The following is a 19,419-nucleotide window of genomic DNA, read 5'->3' as shown; positions in this document are numbered from 1 at the left end:
ACGTGGTGTCCCATAAAGTTTGCAAAACCCACACACACCTCTCACCTTCCTGTCTATTTGTTCTCTCTCTCTCTCTCTCTCTCTCTCTCTCTCTCTCTCTCTCTCTCTCTCTCTGGCTATTTCCTTTAAACTCACCTGCTTTTATGGCCCCAGTCCATGTTCCTTTCTCCTCACCTCCATCCTTTCATTTTAATCATCTGCCCTCTCGCTCTTTATCATTCATTTCCTCCACTCATTTCCTCTTCCATTCAACTACCTTTCATCCCCCTGACTCATTCCTTTACTCCCCTATCAGTTCGCTCCCATTCACTCCTGTAATATTTCTTTCACGTGCCTTTTCTCTTTTTGTTCCGTTTTTGTAATTCCAGCAGTCAGACCAGGCAGCCGACGAGAACAAAATCATTGCTGTCAAAACCAGTCCCACCCACTGACAGAACAAACCGGCCTGAAAATACAGCCCCCATAACCCCCCGCAGCAAAAAAAAAAAAACAACAACCAAAAATCGTGCCTGCTCCACAGCTGCATTATTGCATGAAGCCAGTCTGTCTCATTACGGTTTTGATGTGGCACCATTGTGATCATTATCTCCTCCTGTTCTGTCCTCTTTATTGCGCCTGTTTTTGTGAGTATCACCACTTTTCGGTTTTATTTTCATTGGCTTTCTTAGTCACAGACAAAAACAGAAACAAACACATACTGAGAAAAACATGACCAGGACTTTGTGGGGGGTGCCAGGCACACTTGTGAGTGCGCCAGTCGTGACTATCAGAAGCGAGAGAAAGCCAATTATAGAGTGATACTAATACAGAGTCATGCAGAGTCCACGATGACACAAATCCCCCATCACAACGTGATTTACATGTTCCGAGAACAATTTACGTTAGTATTCACAGAGCAACATTTAAACCCCAAAATTCAATGATCGGCCTGTTATTGTGTGCGAATGTCAAGTCCTACTTGTGTAAATGAGGGTAAAGGGTTGGTTTACCAATATCTAATCATTATGTCATTACAAACCTGCACTTTTATCCTTAACGAAATATACATTTTTCGATTTGAAACAGAAAAACAGAAATAAGAAGTCAGAAGTTAAATTTATGAAACTTTGGCTACCTGAGGGGCCGTTTAAGCCTAGTTCACACTACATGATTTTAAAACGTCGGGCTGAACTGTGCGGTTCACACTACATGACTTGCTCTCTGTGAAATCAGAAGTGTTCAAGTTGTTGAGCTAGTTCACACCACACCACGACACACCGTGATTGATCCGCAACAGGAGGTAACGCACTACACGAGTTGACAACAACTCTGTCACCCAACGATTCTATCTTGTCTACAAACCACGTTTTGTCACGAAAAATCACGCGATAAAACGAACCGGAAATGATGCGAAACAGCACGCGCGCCAATACCCAGCGAAGAAGAACACAACACGCAAACATGCCTTGCTCTGATTGGCTGTAGCTCATGACATCACGTGAGCTTGAGTCGCGCGACAGCTCTGGATATCTAGCATGCTAGATATTTTTCTGGGCTCGGCGAGGCGTCTGCGAGCGTCTTTGATGCTTTGTTGGCTCTTTCATACTAACAGATTGGCGAGCGTTCATCGCCCGCTAATCTCCCGCGATTTGCACGCGATAACACCCTGACCTGTCGGCGAGCTCAACGATTTGCAAATCGGGCTTAAATCGGGCTTAAAATCATGTAGTGTGAACTAGGCTTTACACAACACCGTTTTCAACAAAAAAAAACAGAAATCTTTTTATGCATTTTGGCCGTTCATTTACACACAACGGTGTTTTGGGGGCCTGAAAATGCAAACTTTAAAAAATTGGATTCAAAGTGCAAGTTTTTGAAAATGATACCATTATCGTCTCCATGTTAACTAGAAAACGCAAATTGTTGAAAACGGTGACGTCATGCGCATGCGTATTACGTTTTCATATATAGACACATCGTATTTCTTTACAAAGTGACATCGCCAACTACTGGCCTTGCTTAAATAATAAAGTGTTTTTAGTCATTTTCGTAGATCCGCAGATCATTTCGACAATGTTGTCATCTGTAGTATGTGAAAAACCCAAAGGAAAAACTTTTCCGTTTTTAGTACATCTTTGTCGTGTAAACGTACTCTGAAACTAAAGTACTATAAATAAAATAAACTGAAAACATATAATTCAAAAATAAATCTTTATAATAATTTTTTTAGGAAATTCAAAACTAGAATAATCCTTTATTCAAACCAGTGGAACATGAAAGGATATGTTTTGTAGAATGTCCAAGCTGTTTGTTTCCATCCAATGAAAGTCAGTGGTGATGTGCTGCCAAGCTAATATAATAAATATAGCATATACAGGCCAAAATGAAATTGAAAATCATTCCCTTTGGTCTACACTTCAGTGTTTTGTGTAAAACTAAATTTGCTAAAAAACTGACAAACTGTTCTTGGACCAGTTTATGCAATTATTAACAATTTCACAATGTAGTAGAGGAGCAACTGACCCCACATCTCTCTTCAATTCTACAATTCCCCTTGGATAAAAGTGACACTGCAGCGATCAGAGTAATGGGTAATTTGGTCTCTGCTTGTGGACATCAAAAGAACAGCTGTAATTTACAGCGACTGTTTACAAAGTCAAGCAGAATTCAAGAGGTCGAGTGGCATCTTCAGCTCAGACTCATCTGGTTATTAATCACTTTGAGTTGATTCCCTCCAACCAAGATGAATTACTGAGAACAGCAGGACAACAGTCACGTGTAAGCCACAGATGTCTACCCTACAGCTGCCACGAAGGAACTGGATTGATTTTTACACATCTTCTGCATTTCTCGTTTACAAGATTGTGCTATTTTGGTAGCCTTGCTAGTATCCAACGGTTTACTTTTGCAAATCAGTATTACACATCATAAACCAGCCTGGAAATTCAGTTGGTCTTTGTCTGCAAAACAGGCTTTTTGAAAGAAAAGAAAAAACCTCTCCTGAAATTTTCTAAAGTCCCCCTGTAGTCATCATTTTATGCTTAAAACTCATCTTTAACCAAAATGACATATTTAAGCGTTTTTTTTCATTTTCCTTTTTCTAAAAAATTATTCATACCTTAAAATAGCTTGAATGTAACTATACAGTACACCCTTGCCTCATAGCGGTTCTGTGAATATGCAAATTAGCCCCGCCTCCACTCACTCACACCAGCTCAGAGATGCACTCGATGATGTGATTGGTAACATGGCAGTTTGTGACGTCAGAAACACCAGCGATTTCAAACCGTGTTTTTGAGACTGTCTTTGGTTCACTGCAGTTTTAAAGAGAAAATACTCTGGTGTTGACTTATGAATTTACACATTGTTTGTCTTAAAGCATATAAAAAACACCATTTAGACATATAAACAACATTAAAAGCTTTTTCACCACAGGGGGACTTTAAGTTAGACTACCTTGATTTTCAGCAATTAGCAGAGGCAAAGAAAGATACAAAAGCAAAAGAGAGACAAGTAGAAAAGAAAGTCTCAAGGTTTGAGACCATTTAAAGCAACAGTCTAGCCCAGGGTTTCTCATAGAAGCAATCAAATTTTCCATGCTAAAAACACAGTGATGTCTTTCATGTCTGTGAAAGTAAAAAAAAAAAGGGTTCCCAGTAAAGATAAAATCACAGGCAATTTGATATGTTTTTAACAACCAAATCGGATGCAAAGTAATTTTGTGTAATTCAAATATATTTACTGCGGTTTCAAAAGCACATCTTTCTCATATCTACGCTATTGTGCTTCTATTAAAAAATGAGATTTGAATAAAAAGTGCTGTTTTTAATGTTGAGGCTGTATATGAGGAAAAAGGTTAGGAGCCACTGGCCTTCTCTGTTTAGAAGAGAGTGAAAGAGAGGCAGAAAGAGAGTGATGGGTTTCCCCCGAGAAAGCAATGATTTAGCAAAAGCCTTCAATTGAAGCGGGGAAAAAATAGAACACATGCAACATTGAGCCAGGAAACACACACAAACGTTCACACCGTGAGCGGGTTGCTCAAGCACATGACAGGTAAGGATATATCACATTGAATCTGAACTTATGTGAAGGGCCAGTCAAATTTTATATCATTTCTGCTTCCCGTCTCATTCCCTGTTTCCTCATCTCTTCTCGCCCTCTCTCTATCCTGCGGCTCAGTGGAGGGGGGGGGCTGTGTAATATGCAGCATCACGTAGCAGCAGGCAAAAATCCTGCAGGATTCAATAACAAGAAGCTAATAAGATTAGCATGACGCTAATGCAGATGAGCCACTGGGGTGGAGAAGCCAGAGAAGATTTCCCCATCCCTGGAAACCAATAGAGGATGTCAATTTACACGGATCTGGCACCAACCCTTTCCCTCACACACCAACAATGGGCCGCAATAGCAACTATGGTGTTGTACAACAAGGTGAAGACCTCACTAAAGCAGCACATATGGGGAAGTGTGGGCATTTGGCTGGAGAGGCAAGGTTGAGGGGGGGCAATGTAAGATGGACGTTTATTTAAGAGAGAGGTTGGCGCACAATGTGGTTGCCTACAAGCCTGACTGAGCTGCTGCTGAATTTGGAGGGGGAAATACCTGGCAACTAGTGCTGGCTAACCATCGACTAGATGGAGAGAAAGATGGAAGAGCTTAGCGTGGAATCCTGGGGGCCCTGGGTGGAGCTCTGCCCGGTAACTCCCTCTCATTGGTCCCCAGACAGGTGTCTTAGCCAATGATTGAGCAGTCAATGGAAACCTTCCACCGGGACTGGCAGGGTTTCCAGTCTATCGGGCTTGGCTCTTTTTCTTGCATAACAAACAAATGAACAAACAGCTAAACAAGCACAGTGACCCACTGCTCTCATTAACAAGGAATCTCAAATGAGTTTTGCTGCGAAGAACTGGGCAATTCTTCATCGTGATGATCAAATTAGTCTTTATCGCTTCAAGGCCAAGACTCAGTAAGAAGTCCAGGTAACTAATGTCCCGCCGAGCCTTAGAAGTCAGGGCCGAAGGCTGCTAACACAATACCATACAAGCCCAAATTTATCTTGGATAACCCAGCACACACACAAAGTCCCAAATAGTTTGTCTGAAAGCCCCTTATCTAGTGTAGCTGCCGAAAAATGAAAGTAGCATGTATCGGCTGTTCCCATCAGAGCCACACACAAATGCTTGGGTTTCCAAGCAGCCTCTCTTACGCAGCAACACACACTCAATAGCACCTCATTGCACAAGTGGAAACATGTTGCCAAGGCAATCTAGGGTGCTGACAAGTAGATTTGACAGGAGCACTGGTGTATGATAAGAGATGGAGATGATACACAGTGATGAGAAGACAAGTTACAGTACCTTCCAAAAGAGCTAATGGATAAAATCTCTAAGAGCCTCTGTCAGCAGGTCATCACAGTTGAGTGTACAACCCCAAATCTTTACCCGGTAGAGCTTGCTCGGTCCTATAAGATGCTCCCCTAGAGATAGGGGTTCTTAATACTGTCCACCATGCAAAGGAAAATGGGATGCTGTAGCCTAGCAGTTAGTCCAACGCTATCTCACGACCAATTCGTACGAATTTGTACGAATGATTAAAAGGTGGCTAATTCGTATGAATTCATCCGAACTCACTCGTACGGATTCGTACGATTTGTCTAAACCCACGTGATGGGTAGGTTTAGGGGCGGGGTCTGGGGTAGGTCATTCGTATGAATTCATACGAATTTGGAATTCGTAAAATATGTACGATTTAGCAAAAATCCTACAAATTCGTACGAGTCAGGTCGTATGAATTGTTGAGAATTAGCCACTCGTACAAATTCGTACGAATTGGTCGTGAGATAGGGTTGGTTAGTCTCAGCTTCAAGTGGGACACTGACAGACTATGCATACTACAGACAAAACTGGAATGGACTTCTCTCAATATTTCAAGATCTAATTTGATTCAATTTCTGCGACTTTATTGATTAAGAGCACAGGTTTTTCTATCAGTCAGCCTTGAAACAAAGTCATGTTCACAGGGTACCGGGTTGATACAACTAGTCTTTCTCAGGAAGAACTAATCACAGGATTTTGCCAAAGTTCGCCAGGTTTGTTGGCATCAAATCATATGAAAACAAACCAAATTGAGGACGGCCTCTTGCTGAGTTTCTTGGATAGAATACACTGCAATGTGAACCGAGAGGTAAAGACAATTCAGGCTGCGTGGAAGGGTATATCAACAATCTATCACCATTGTGTCTTCGGCACAATTTGGAGCAAGAATCAATGGCGAAAAAAAACGAAATGACCCTTGCAGAGACACAAACAACCAACAACCCTTCCGTTTTCTGCCCACTTGTTATTCTACTGTCCCTGTAGTAAGTGTACCATAAGTCACTTTGAATCATAATAGTCTATAAATAGGATAAAAATCTGATCAGCATGCTTTTCTTTTCAGCAATTCTCTCTTGGCCTTGGGGACTGAGTGAATATATTTGCTGCATGTACAAATGAAGTTATTGAATTTTGGACTGACTGACGGCTACCCTACAATGACTGGCCCTTTGGTTCTAAACCCTCAGGATAAGCTACAAACAAAAGAAAACCCCTCGAAACAACTGGAGTTAAAGACAAGCAAATAAATCCTGCCTTCTGGAACCACTGTGAATCAAGAAAAATGTGGAAAAGCACTATATCACACAGCAGAAAATGAACTAATTTGGGGTTCTCGCTCATGTGAAATGTTTACCTCCGCTTTACAAGCCATTACTGCCATCACGAGAGCGTAAGTTAATCCTAGCATTACATACAATGGGGATATATGAGGTATATTAGGGTTTTTGCTCTTGGTTTAACTGAATTTTTTATTGCCATTCTGCAGGCTGTCATTGGAACAAGAAACAGAATGGTTTTTATTGGACGTTATATTGCTGAAAAAAAGTTTAACACATTTTTCTTTATTAAAGAAGAATGGGTTTATTGTAACACTACACGCCAAATTGTACCAAACACACTCAACACCAACACGCATACACACACTCAAGTTCAGAAACAGTCCCCCATTGGATGGCAGACTTTTTCAGTTGGACCTCAGAGTCAGAATAGAAAACACAGTAGGAGAACAGCAGGGACTGTCTGGCGATTTCTGAGTAAGAGTGTCTGTTTGTTTTGAGCATCAGACAAAATGTTATCACCTGACTGTCTGACAAATAGAAAGATAATGACAAAGAGAGAGATGAGGCAATACAACATACCCATAGCCAAGCAAATTGCACCTTTGGCTGGGATGATTACATCCTGGCTAAAAATATTTTATGCTGGCACAGCTGTGTGCATTCATCAGTAGGGCTTGAAATCAAGAACCAGTTGGGAAAAAAAGATTTTTATATCGTTTTTATAAAAGCTTTTGAAGACAATGTAGATTATGCCTGCTAATAAACCTTATTACAATATATTTATTATACAATATATATATATATATATATATATATATATATATATATATATATATATATATATATATATATAATAAAATAACCTTCAAATCATTACATAGAAATTATTGATTAAAACGGTACATATTTAAGCCACTGGATCAGAACTACTGTAGAATTATTTACTATGTCTATTCCTACACTGTAAATAAAATAAAAAAATCATGATTTGTTATCAACATTTTTTTTTCTTTTGTCAAATCAACTTAGATCATTTATGTGTTTTAGATAACATAATATTTTGAGTTTTTGTTGATTAAACCAATCTCCTTCATTGTTTTAACTCAAATGTTTTATTTCAATGAACTCAAAATTGTAAAGCAATCAGGTTTCATGTCATCATTTTTAAAATATTTAATTAAGTGCAGTCAGTGCTAGCAAATATTTTTACCAAAATTTTACATAAAGACCAGGGAGAAGATGGAAAACTAGAACAAATTTGCTAAACTCTTCGTATATGACTGCAGCTTTTTTCAAAGAAACACTGCGTTATACACAAACTGTTTACAACAGTTTCCAATATCATTAATTGCCACATCATTCAGATGCAAGCCTCTTTGCAAAAGCTGATTAATAATCAGGGACTTTCTGCAACTACCTGCAACGCATTCTCATCCCAAGGCGTCACTAAATGACAATTTTGACCATGCTTCAATATTTGACGCTTTAGGCACCCTTTAGCGTCAGTTACATGACGCGATCCTAGGGCGTCATCTTACTGACGCTTTACCTTTAGCGTCAGTTACATGACGCGGGTAGGTTTATATGGGATGATTTTAGTATCAAAATGATTAACACGTGCAAGCACACTTATCAATGAACTTGATACATGTTGCAGAAATGTTTTATCCATGCCTTTCAACTTGTGTGTGCAAAATTCAAAATTGAATGAATGTGAAGCAATTTGTACAAATAGAGAAATTTTTGTGAATACAAATGTTTTCCTTTGTATTAGTGTATCATAATTTGCACATGCAACACAGAAGACGTGCATGTGTGGATCAGGTGACGCGCGTGCATTCATTGACTCGATTCATTGAGTCGATCCTATTTGATTCATTTGGATTTTGAGACTTTCATTTCGCGGGTTTCGCCTTGCACGATCCACACACAGCTGTCTGAGAAAAGCTGCTACCACTAGATGGCAGTATTCTGCTGAAACAGACAACGGCAGCATAATCAAGCGTTCTTCCGCATTTAAGACGCTTAATGAGAGTGATATTGAAGCACCAAATTTAGTACACAATAATATAGGCCGACCCTATTAATAAAGCATACTTTATAGAGGCAAACATTACGTCAGATTATGAACAACACCCATAGAAAACCATTATAAAACGCTTAACGTGCAATCGCGCGTTGCATGTTCAGTAAGGTGTATTGGCTACTGAGTTTAAATATCACCGTCTTACTGCATTGACGTTAAGCTTTTTCTTTATAATATGCTCTATGGGAGGAAAACTATATAGCCTACAGACAAGAGACTACATGAACGCAACGCACGGCGTTTCAAGTTAATACAATTTTCCTTCCTGTTAAAAAAAGGTGAAATTTCGCAGTTGCGTTCATATTATATGCTTATTTTTATCTGACTACACATTGTGTACATAGTATACAAGCAGGAATTTGAAAATGTCTGTTTTTAAATATTAAAGACGATTTTCGCAGTAGGCTACATTTGTTTTCCCTTGACCCTTAAGCCATAGGCTATAGTCTTACTATAGCACGATGAGTTTTAACAATATGCAACCATTGTATATCGACATGAAATATTAATTGAAAATCAACTGGCGTAGCGGCCTGTAGCTGCATATTTCTACATGAGAATGCTTTGACGCGCTAACCACAGCTCATGATGCACAAGGGAACGTCTGCCAATTCCACTGCGTTAAAACCACTGATCTATAATGTCATTCTATATAGATCAGTGGTTAAAACGTATAATTTGTTTTAATTCAAATTACTTTTTAAATTTAATAACAGACATTTTCAAATTCCAAAGCTCGTAGAAGGTTTCTGTAAGACTGACTTACAAGTAAAATTTGGACAATACTTCCCTTCATGTAGCCTGTATTCTGCAGAAAAATACTGTAATTCACCAAAAGGGTTTTTTCATGTTCAAAATGGTTGTAGTATGTTCAGTGACTAGACTGGCTTACTACAGGTGAAATTGCCCCAATAACTCCCTTCATGTAGCCTATTTAGTAAACAATTATTATTTTATAAAAAAATTACTGTAATTAACCAAACGGGTTTTTGGTGACTTACTACAAGTGAATAATGTAAAATTTCACCTGACTTGTCACTAGGAACGTACTACAACCTTTGGAACATGAATAGAAAAACAATTTACAGTAAATTAAAAAATTGTAGGCTACTGTTCAATCGAGATATTGGCTGGACATAGTACAGTAACAGTAGGCTAAGTCAGTCTGCCCACTAGACTTCCAAGGTTATAATATAACCTTGGAAATATGTTCATTTGAATGAATGACTGGACGTTTATATTTTTTTGACTGTGAGTGGAGTTTGCAGATGGTCCCTTTATAAAATGAGGCGAATATCAAACTTCACTGCACTCTCGGACCGGTTGCTCTCCCATTCACATGCAAAGTTAAACGCAACTGCAGAATTTTTATTTCATGTTAAGCTTTTTCTTTTTAACAGGCTCGGGAAGGAAAATGTTATTAACTTGAAACGCCGTACATTGCGTTCATGTAGTCTCTTGTCTGTAGGCTATATAGTTTTCCTCCCATAGAGCATATTATAAAGAAAAAGCTTAACGTCAATGCAGTAAGACGGTGATATTTAAACTCAGTAGCCAATACACCTTACTGAACATGCAACGCGCGATTGCACGTTAAGCGTTTTATAATGGTTTTCTATGGGTGTTGTTCATAATCTGACGTAATGTTTGCCTCTATAAAGTATGCTTTATTAATAGGGTAGGCCTATATTATTGTGTACTAAATTTGGTGCTTCAATATCACTCTCATTAAGCGTCTTAAATGCGGAAGAACGCTTGATTATGCTGCCGTTGTCTGTTTCAGCAGAATACTGCCATCTAGTGGTAGCAGCTTTTCTCAGACAGCTGTGTGTGGATCGTGCAAGGCGAAACCCGCGAAATGAAAGTCTCAAAATCCAAATGAATCAAATAGGATCGACTCAATGAATCGAGTCAATGAATGCACGCGCGTCACCTGATCCACACATGCACGTCTTCTGTGTTGCATGTGCAAATTATGATACACTAATACAAAGGAAAACATTTGTATTCACAAAAATTTCTCTATTTGTACAAATTGCTTCACATTCATTCAATTTTGAATTTTGCACACACAAGTTGAAAGGCATGGATAAAACATTTCTGCAACATGTATCAAGTTCATTAATAAGTGTGCTTGCACGTGTTAATCATTTTGATACTATAATCATCCCATAGGTTTAGGTCTGGGGTAGGAAGCGTCAGTTACATGACGCTAAATGGAAAAGCGTCAGTAAGATGACGCCCTAGGATCGCGTCATGTAACTGACGCTAAAGGGTGCCTAAAGCGTCGAATATTGAAGCATGGTCACTTTGATGACGCCTTGGGTTGAGAATGGGCTGCTACTGTACACACAAAACGATATGCAGGTGCTACACACAGAAAAACGAAAAGAACGAGATCTAGCAAACTTTTGCACAAATTAGTTCTGGTGTTTTTGAGCAATAACATCAATTCACTTTAAAGTTTTAAGAAGTTTGTGGCATTTAAAAGTTCTTACCTTTTCACTCTTATAAATCAGAATTCAAGGTGAAATTTGAACTCCCCTCTGTGTTTAGGATATTTTGGATGGATCCAAAGGCTTCTTTCTTCAGTGCGACCCTGCTGCCACTTTTCACATCCAATGGTCAGTAATGCCACAGTAGCAGCTTTACCCACTTAGAACCTCACGACCAATCAGGGAAGACCCTGCATTCAAAACACCCAAATCTTCTGTGAAAGTCCACTGGGGAAAAATGGAGGAAAAGAACATGAAAAGAAAAATTTGATGACATTCAACAAACAAATTGCATGCAACATTCCAAGTGATCCCATTTTGTTATCGTGCACACACAGACACACTTCATTCTATGGCCTAAAGATTTGTCAACTGCAAAAGGCCGTCAAAACTGTTTCTTCAACATATAAGCCGTGATTTTTCCAGAGTACAAAAGCACATACAATCAAGTCTGGCAGCAAACATGAAAAGATTTGAAATTTAGACGGCAGATGAGAATGCTTTGATCAAAATGAATACTTGATCAGTAGCAGTAAGATATATAAATGAAAAAAAAGGAAAGAGACAGATTCTCAGTGGTGAAACCAGACTATTCATACCAACAAATGGAAGTATACTGCCTTTCCAGCAGAACACTCCCACTGAAAAAATAGACTGGACCATTTTGTTTTAAATCTTTTATACCACCACACGCCAATACCAATAAACATGTCATTGAGGTGAGAGAATTTAAGTTTAAACAAAGTTTTCTAACTGGGTGTTTCTGCAACTACAGGAAATTGTACACCCAATCTGGTTTCTACTAATGAACTGCTGATTTTTATTTTTGTATATATATAAACAAATATAAACATTATTTAATTGTGTGTATTTAGGATATATACTATGCTAGCAATTAAATTAGGCTTTGTGAGAAAAAAATGGTTTACCATTTTATTCCCCAAAAAAAATGTATAATGCTATTTCCAGAGAACATTGCCAAAAACAATTTGAGGTGTAGAAACATACACTGTTGGACATGGACATGTTAGAATTCAATAAACAAAATAGTGAGTGTGAAATTGTTTTAAGGATAATTAGTAATCAGTGCCAAAAGTGATCATAGTTGAAAAACCACTGAACCACAGAAAAAACGACTTTACACATATGCGCTTCACATCATATCATCTTTCATCGACCCATCCAGACTCTTTCTAAAGACAGAGAGAGAGAAGGAGATGAAGAGGAAACTATTATTAGATGAAAAGTGAGATAAAGACAGGAAACAGAAATTGGATATGACGTATGATGTCATTTGAATAAGGCAGACAGATATGAAAGGAATTCAGAAAGTCAGATAAGAGAGATCGAAAGATGTAAAATAAGAAGTACTGTATAAGTATCAGGGCGTGGACAAGCTGTGTCTCTGTTTTATTCGGAAAAAAAATATTATTTCGAAGTGGCCACAAGTAATTTCCTCTTTGACATCTTAGTTTATCGAATGGATTTATCAGACATTGATCTACATTTATTTCCACGATAGATAGATAGATAGATAGATAGATAGATAGATAGATAGATAGATAGATAGATAGATAGATAGATAGATAGATAGATAGATAGATAGATAGATAGATAGATAGATAGATAGATAGATAGATAGATAGATAGATAGATAGATAGATAGATAGATAGACAGACAGATAGATAGATAGACAGACAGACATACAGAGATAGATAGACAGACAGACACAGACAGACAGACAGACAGACAGGATGTGTATGTTTGAGAACAGCGATATATGACAGAGGTCAGTTGTGATTATTCAAAAGCAGATGAAAACAAGCAGGGCAGGACGGAAGTGGATGTGAGCGAGCTAGAGCAAAGATAAAAATGATGTTTCGATCCAGCGTGGCTGGCAATCAATGCGAAGCAGAAAGCCGTGACCACATGGAGAGGGAGCGATGGATGGGATTTAGGAGGAAACATAAGTCTACGACAGACAGGAAGTGAGTATCTGAACGACAAACAAGATAAAAAAAAGAAAGCACGGACAGTCGGAATGCATGAAAAAATAATGTTTTGAAAATAAGACCTAAGCCAGACTTACGACATGGATAAACACCTGCATATCTAACTCTACACTATAGACATAGATAGCAAAGCAAAAATTAGATCTCTTTGTAATATCTCAAGTCTCAACTGTTTCTCCTTGGGCAGCAATGAGATTAAATGCAGAACAAATGGAGTCTAATGCTTCTCATGTGTTTCACCTGAAAATAAGAGCTCTGAAATCTCAAATATGTCTTCTGTAGAGCTTCAGATGAGATGTTAACATCTCAAACTGTGCTCAGTTTTGTGAGTGTGTTGACTAGCACACGGCTTCATATTTACCTCTTCATTGCTGTCAGTGGCAATCAACCATACTTGTTATTTACCTTCTGTTATTTTGTCGACCTCTCTCACTCTCTTTCTGCACCCCCGCTTGTCGCACTTGTCGTCTCTTTATTCTTCATTTCCCAGTCCAGTTCCTCTGTCTATCTCAGAACCCCTCGAGGAAAGACCCAAACATCAAGTTAAAATCTCACAGGACAAGCTCTTTCCTTTCGCTATGACTGTTTATGTCACAACAACCTCTCCATCTTTCGCTTTTCGCCTATGCAGTATCAGTCCTTTTCAGACAAACTGCTGTGCAGTTAAATACCTGTTTCAACAAGTCCAATTATTGTGCAAATACCTCGCAGCAATGTGATAAATTTCAATATTTCTATCTCACGAGGACAATTATCCCACTTAGTTTGATGAAAGAAAGATTATTGAGGTTTCAACGAGATAATTAGATGTATTTTTTTCTCTCTCATGTGGACGCTATGAGCATCCAAGGCCACAGAGATCTTACGTAACTAAGATTCATCATAAAAGCAGTGTGTAAGGGGTTTGTTTGTACTAGCATAACTTGTGGAATTTACGTTTGATTAAACTATCCCTTTAAAGCTTTAAGATAAGAAGTCAAAACAGCCTTCTAAGTACAAGTCCATACTTTCAAGTAAATTCAGATGATATTTTCGTAACTACAAAGTAAGACTACACGTCAGATCTCACTAAATAGATGGTCGCTAACAAAACTCACATTCACCTAATGACTTGTTACCATAGACTGTATAAAACAATGGACGCAGAGTCCGTGACGTCACCCCCCTCACAGTTGTCATGACGGGCAAAGTTAGCTATATAGACCAAAACCACTTTTTGTACCCGGCTGTAAACATGGGCATTTTAACATGGGATTAACTATGGGATTGACTCTCTTTTGGAGCCTGTTTCTAGCGGCAAGTCGATGAATTGCAGTTTAAGTCACTTCCGTGTTGGATTCAAGAGAGAGACTGGAATTGCCGCTTGGTTGTTACTCAAGTAACGGCGGTGCAGCAAAGTATTGTCATTATTTATTACTTTCTAATAGATTTAAACATCCCAATCATCTTGAGCTGGTTAGCTAAGCCTTACAGTACTAGGGACACTAAAATACAAACTAGTTTGGAGATGGTCCTCACTGCAGAACATGAAATCCACGGGGAGGAGTCGGATCCAGATCCAACTCGTCCCACCTTACATATACCTAAACCTACCCATCTCCGCCCCCTGATCCCTAAACCCACCCCTAATCCTACCCATCTCCACCCCTTGGATCTTGATCCGACTCCTCCCCGTGGATCTCATGTACTGCATTGAGGTGCTACTGCTAGTTTGCGCAAGATTGCACCTCAAAAATGATTGACAGAAATGTATTTAAAAAGTCAACAATACTGCAAGTCATAAAAGATTTAGCACACTGCTTTAAGATCACGCAAAAGTCATCAGTGGATTGAACGAATGCGGTAGTCCTGCTATGGCTAGCTTCTACTTAGAAAATACTTAGCAATGCTTATGCTTAGCAAAGTTCATAATTGTTATATTTTCAGATTGTGTCTGCATACATACTTGAAGGCAAACAAGGCTTTGCCACTTCTTTTATGTCTCCGACTCACCTGCCTCCACGTCCGACCTCTTTGCGCAAACTTTCGGAAGACCAAGCATTACTTTACCGACAGCTAGTGCATCAAAAACGCCCACTACCTATCAAATCTTGACATTAGCAAAGTAAGTGCATTTTCTCATTGCCAATGAGATTGTATATGTGCCTAATTACAGTATCGCAGTAATAAGAGCAGGCGGTGTAGCCGGTGATGACTCACAATGAGTTGTTCACAACCGCCTGTAGCCACAGGAAAGTAGACAGCATCACTCTAAACAAACACGCTGTGATTGAACATCAATCTTTAGAAAATAAATCACCCCCCATTGATGTTCCATCAAAGGACATGAGCGGGAGTGCTATACCGTCACTTCAGTGGCAAAAAAATACACATTGTGTCTTTGAGGCGGGTCATGTCCTGCTGCGTTTCACCTTGCAGATGAATTACAAGAAGATAGGTATGATTTAAAGGTTTGTTTATTCAAAAATGATTTGTGCATCGCGAATTAAAGCTCTAATTTTTTACTTTTCACTTCTTTTGACGTGAGATTTGATTGAAGAGATGCGTAAACTTGACGTGAAAGGTCTTTGCAGATGCTTTCGAGTTACATTCATCATATAACAAAATAGCTGTCATATGACCTTCATTGCGATGACTTTGAGATGTTTACATGGCGGGTATCATGCAGCCTTCAGCAGCTACTAGTGTCAAGGTGTCTATCTATTATTTTTCTCCACTAGACTTACTTGATTATCTATTTTTCACCCAAGAGACATGCATTGTCAAAAGCGTCATGTCCATTTATGCATGCCCCCTCAGGCGTGGGTTTCATATGGGCTAGCATGTGTAAGTGCGGGTCATATCACTTCCTGGCCTGTTGGGATATCTAGATGGAAAATAACATGGTATTTGCTTTAGGTGTTTTATTGACAAGTACACCTTGTCAAACATTTTTAGCATACAGTACTTACGATCGCATATTGTCTGTTCATAGGAACCCCTGACCATAAAGTGGCATGAAAAAAAAAATCAATAATAAAAGGTCGACATGCTGACTAGCTCACTGCAACACTAGAATATATTTAGTTGCTCTACTGAAACAAACACCTACCAAAAAATCTCCATAAAAAGATTAATTCACCATTGAAAGAGCAAGAAATTGTTATGGTTGGGAAAAGAGAGAAACAACATCCATTATCATAGCAATGCTAATGTACGTTATATTTCTGTAGAATTCAGAAGCAGCTTTTCAGGTAATGAACCTCTACGGTATCTGGAATCAGACGGTTTAGTGTATTTTCCGCTTTGACAGGATTTCCACACCCACAACCTGTTACGGCGTCTTATGCCTCCCACATTTGGCAAAAGCTAAAATACCGTTCTCACTTTTGTGGTGCCATATGTCAGTCAGAATATGAAATCGGGAGTAAGTGTCTGGTTCGCACCCAAACCTTGAACGTGGAAGTGTGAAGTGTTGTGAAGTGTTTACTAAGCCCAGGAAAAAAAAGGAGAAGCATACATAGTCATTCAGGTAAAACAGACTGGTGCTAAGAACCTGCATAGAACGGATAAAGATTGGTCTTTTGTTGAAAGTTTCTTTAGGAAAAAAGCAAACAGGCATATCCCACAAACAGTTTCTCAGCCGCTGGCGATGCATTAAGGTGGAACATACAGCGAGCTTTTGAGAGGGAATGATGACTTGACTGATAATTTGGTGGTGCTTGCGGACATCTGCTCTGTGAAGTACCTCGACATGCAGTGATTCTATCTAAACTCTTGTGAAAATAAAGGAAAAATCAGTCCAGCTTGACAAACTGACAGCAAACTGCTCACTTTCTTTGTGTAGTCACAACTTGGGACTTCCAACTGAGGAACTACATGTTGAAAAGGAGTATAAAATGGCCTCCAGGCAAGGATGAGTTCTACCTACATGTCAGAGGAAGAAAGACTGATGATGATGACCCCATGACAAACATTGCATGTTGGGTGGGTTCACAGGGGCAGAGTGGGGATTATAAGAGCTTTGTAGGGCCTGATGACGTTGCGGTTTTCTGGCGTCTGGAAAGGCACGGACAGAGAATCAGTACAAACTCAAAGTGAGCGGCGAGTCGCTACTCTGCTATGATTGCATGCCAAGACATTGTCAATTAACAGCTGACAGAGTGCTGAAACAGCTGCTTTGGACATTTATGTTTAGGGACCACACATGGACAAAGCAAAATACATCCACACTGTTAGGGCAGACGCACATAACCACAACCTTGTACTGTATATTCTTAAGGGGACTCCCATATGTTCTCAATATAAGCTAATTATAATTACTAAAGACTAACTATTATATACTTATTGAAATATTAAGATATGTGTCTTATTCCAAAACCTAGTGAGATTCCTTAAAATGCAGCATACTTTAAACATGAAACCTCATACTCATACATAAACAACATAATAAACACAGAGGACACACAAACACTAGCTAATATAGTACTTTACTTGGATTAAACTGTTTATTATGACATTGTATTGACATTTACAGTTTATAATGACACTTTCCCACCATCTTGTCTAAATGCATTATGGGATTCTGTAAAGGACCAATTCTGCCTTAGAGAGAAAGGTAGCATCATTTTGCTGCCTAGCTTTTAGAACAGCCTTCGTTTCTGATGCTTTCTAGATATGCGTTGCACTAGGTTTTGGAAAACGGCTATTATTTAATGTGTTCATTAATCTTTTATGGAGAAATCCCGCTAGGAGGTTTTGCTATATCCTTGAATTTCAATCTAAACTGGATGGCAAAAGCTGCCATCAGACACTCACATTTCTTCCCTCCACCTCTCTTTACTTTCATCTACATGACCTCTTTCTCTCTTTCCACTAGTGCTCTGCTTCTCAAATGATTTCCCATAACGGGTTTTATCACAAGTTTGAAAAACTCCAAGTTCATTTGCACTTCCGCAGCCTTAGAAATCACCCTATTCAGATGATTATCTCTATCACTCATCACCCACAATGCTGTGCGGCTTGCTTATTTGCATAAAGCAAAGTGCACTCCATTGTTTTCTATTTTGTCACATTATACATTTGCAGACTGATTTGCATGGCTGTTTGTTTGAGGTGATGTTGCTCTCATTTCTGATAACCTTGATTTAATAGGGTTCCTCCACCACAGGATGGGTCACACATCAATGAATTTAAGATCTTAATCTGGTTATTTACTAGAATTAGCTATCTTATGAAAACAAATAGTGAGGGGTAATTCCGGCATCTGCAAAACCCTCCCAAACTCAATGATCGCTAAGAATGTAATCAATCATTATCTAAATAGAAGGACTCTCGCTGATCTGTAATCTGACATTCATTAAATGGAACAGCCCAATAAAGAAAATTCAAACACTCTGTCGGCTTATGTTAGCATTTTACATGCTAATACTGATCTTAGCTTGTACAGAACATTTAAAATGACACAAATGATTCAGACAACACAATCTTTCTAGCGATTCGGGTTTAATTCGCCATCAGAATATGTCAGATAAAAGATTACTCTATTATCTTACAGGTATAGTTTACCCAAAAATGAAAATTGTCATCATTTATTTCATCACCCTTATGTCATTCCAAATCTAAAATGACTCTTATATTGTGGAACAAAAAGATAAATATTGTTCATTCTTAAATATAATCATCAATCGTAGCGTCAGTTCTGGCAGGTCACGTTAGTCAAGCTCGCATCAGCTGACTCTCAGCTGATCCACGTCTACCTATTTGACGCCTATCACGGTATACATATATAAGCTCCTGACATTTCTGTCAGGACCACTGTCGTCAAATACGATTGACAATTAGTGTACAGTTCGGATTATAATAATAATAATAATTCATTACATTTCTATAGCGCTTTTCTAGGCACTCAAAGCGCTTCACATGGAAGGGGGGATCTCCTCAACCACCACCAATGTGCAGCATCCACTTGGATGATGCGACGGCAGCCATAGTGCGCCAGAACGCTCACCACACACCAGCTTACTGGTGGAGAGGAATCCGTCACTACACTGGGGCGTTAGGACCCACACAGACCACAGGTGAGCACCCCCTGCTGGCCTCACTAACACCTCTTCCAGCAGCAACCTGGTTTTCTCAGAAGGTCTCCCATCCAGGTACTAACCAGGCTCAGCCCTGCTTAGCTTCAGTGGGCAACCAGTCTTGGGCTACAG

General features: G+C 39.0%; 2 protein-coding genes across 2 annotated transcripts in view; one reads left to right on the top strand and one right to left on the bottom strand.

The window, feature by feature from the left end:
* rrp36 (ribosomal RNA processing 36) overlaps positions 1–19,419 on the top strand; it is a 305,769-nt gene that overhangs the window by 191,494 nt on the left and 94,856 nt on the right. The gene's annotated exons all lie outside the window — the stretch shown is intronic.
* elfn2a (extracellular leucine-rich repeat and fibronectin type III domain containing 2a) overlaps positions 1–19,419 on the bottom strand; it is a 113,651-nt gene that overhangs the window by 59,074 nt on the left and 35,158 nt on the right. Inside the window, exon 2 of the mRNA XM_056256610.1 lies at positions 11,219–11,443. The gene's annotated coding sequence lies outside the window, so the exon portion shown is untranslated. The remainder of the gene's footprint in view (positions 1–11,218; positions 11,444–19,419) is intronic.

The sequence above is a fragment of the Rhinichthys klamathensis genome, unplaced genomic scaffold (assembly GCF_029890125.1).
Source record: "Rhinichthys klamathensis goyatoka isolate OS25496 unplaced genomic scaffold, OSU_Roscu_1.1 h1tg000127l_1, whole genome shotgun sequence".
NCBI lineage: Eukaryota > Metazoa > Chordata > Actinopteri > Cypriniformes > Leuciscidae > Rhinichthys > Rhinichthys klamathensis.
Note: the sequence above shows the minus strand (reverse complement) of the source record. Positions and strands in the feature narration are given on the sequence as shown.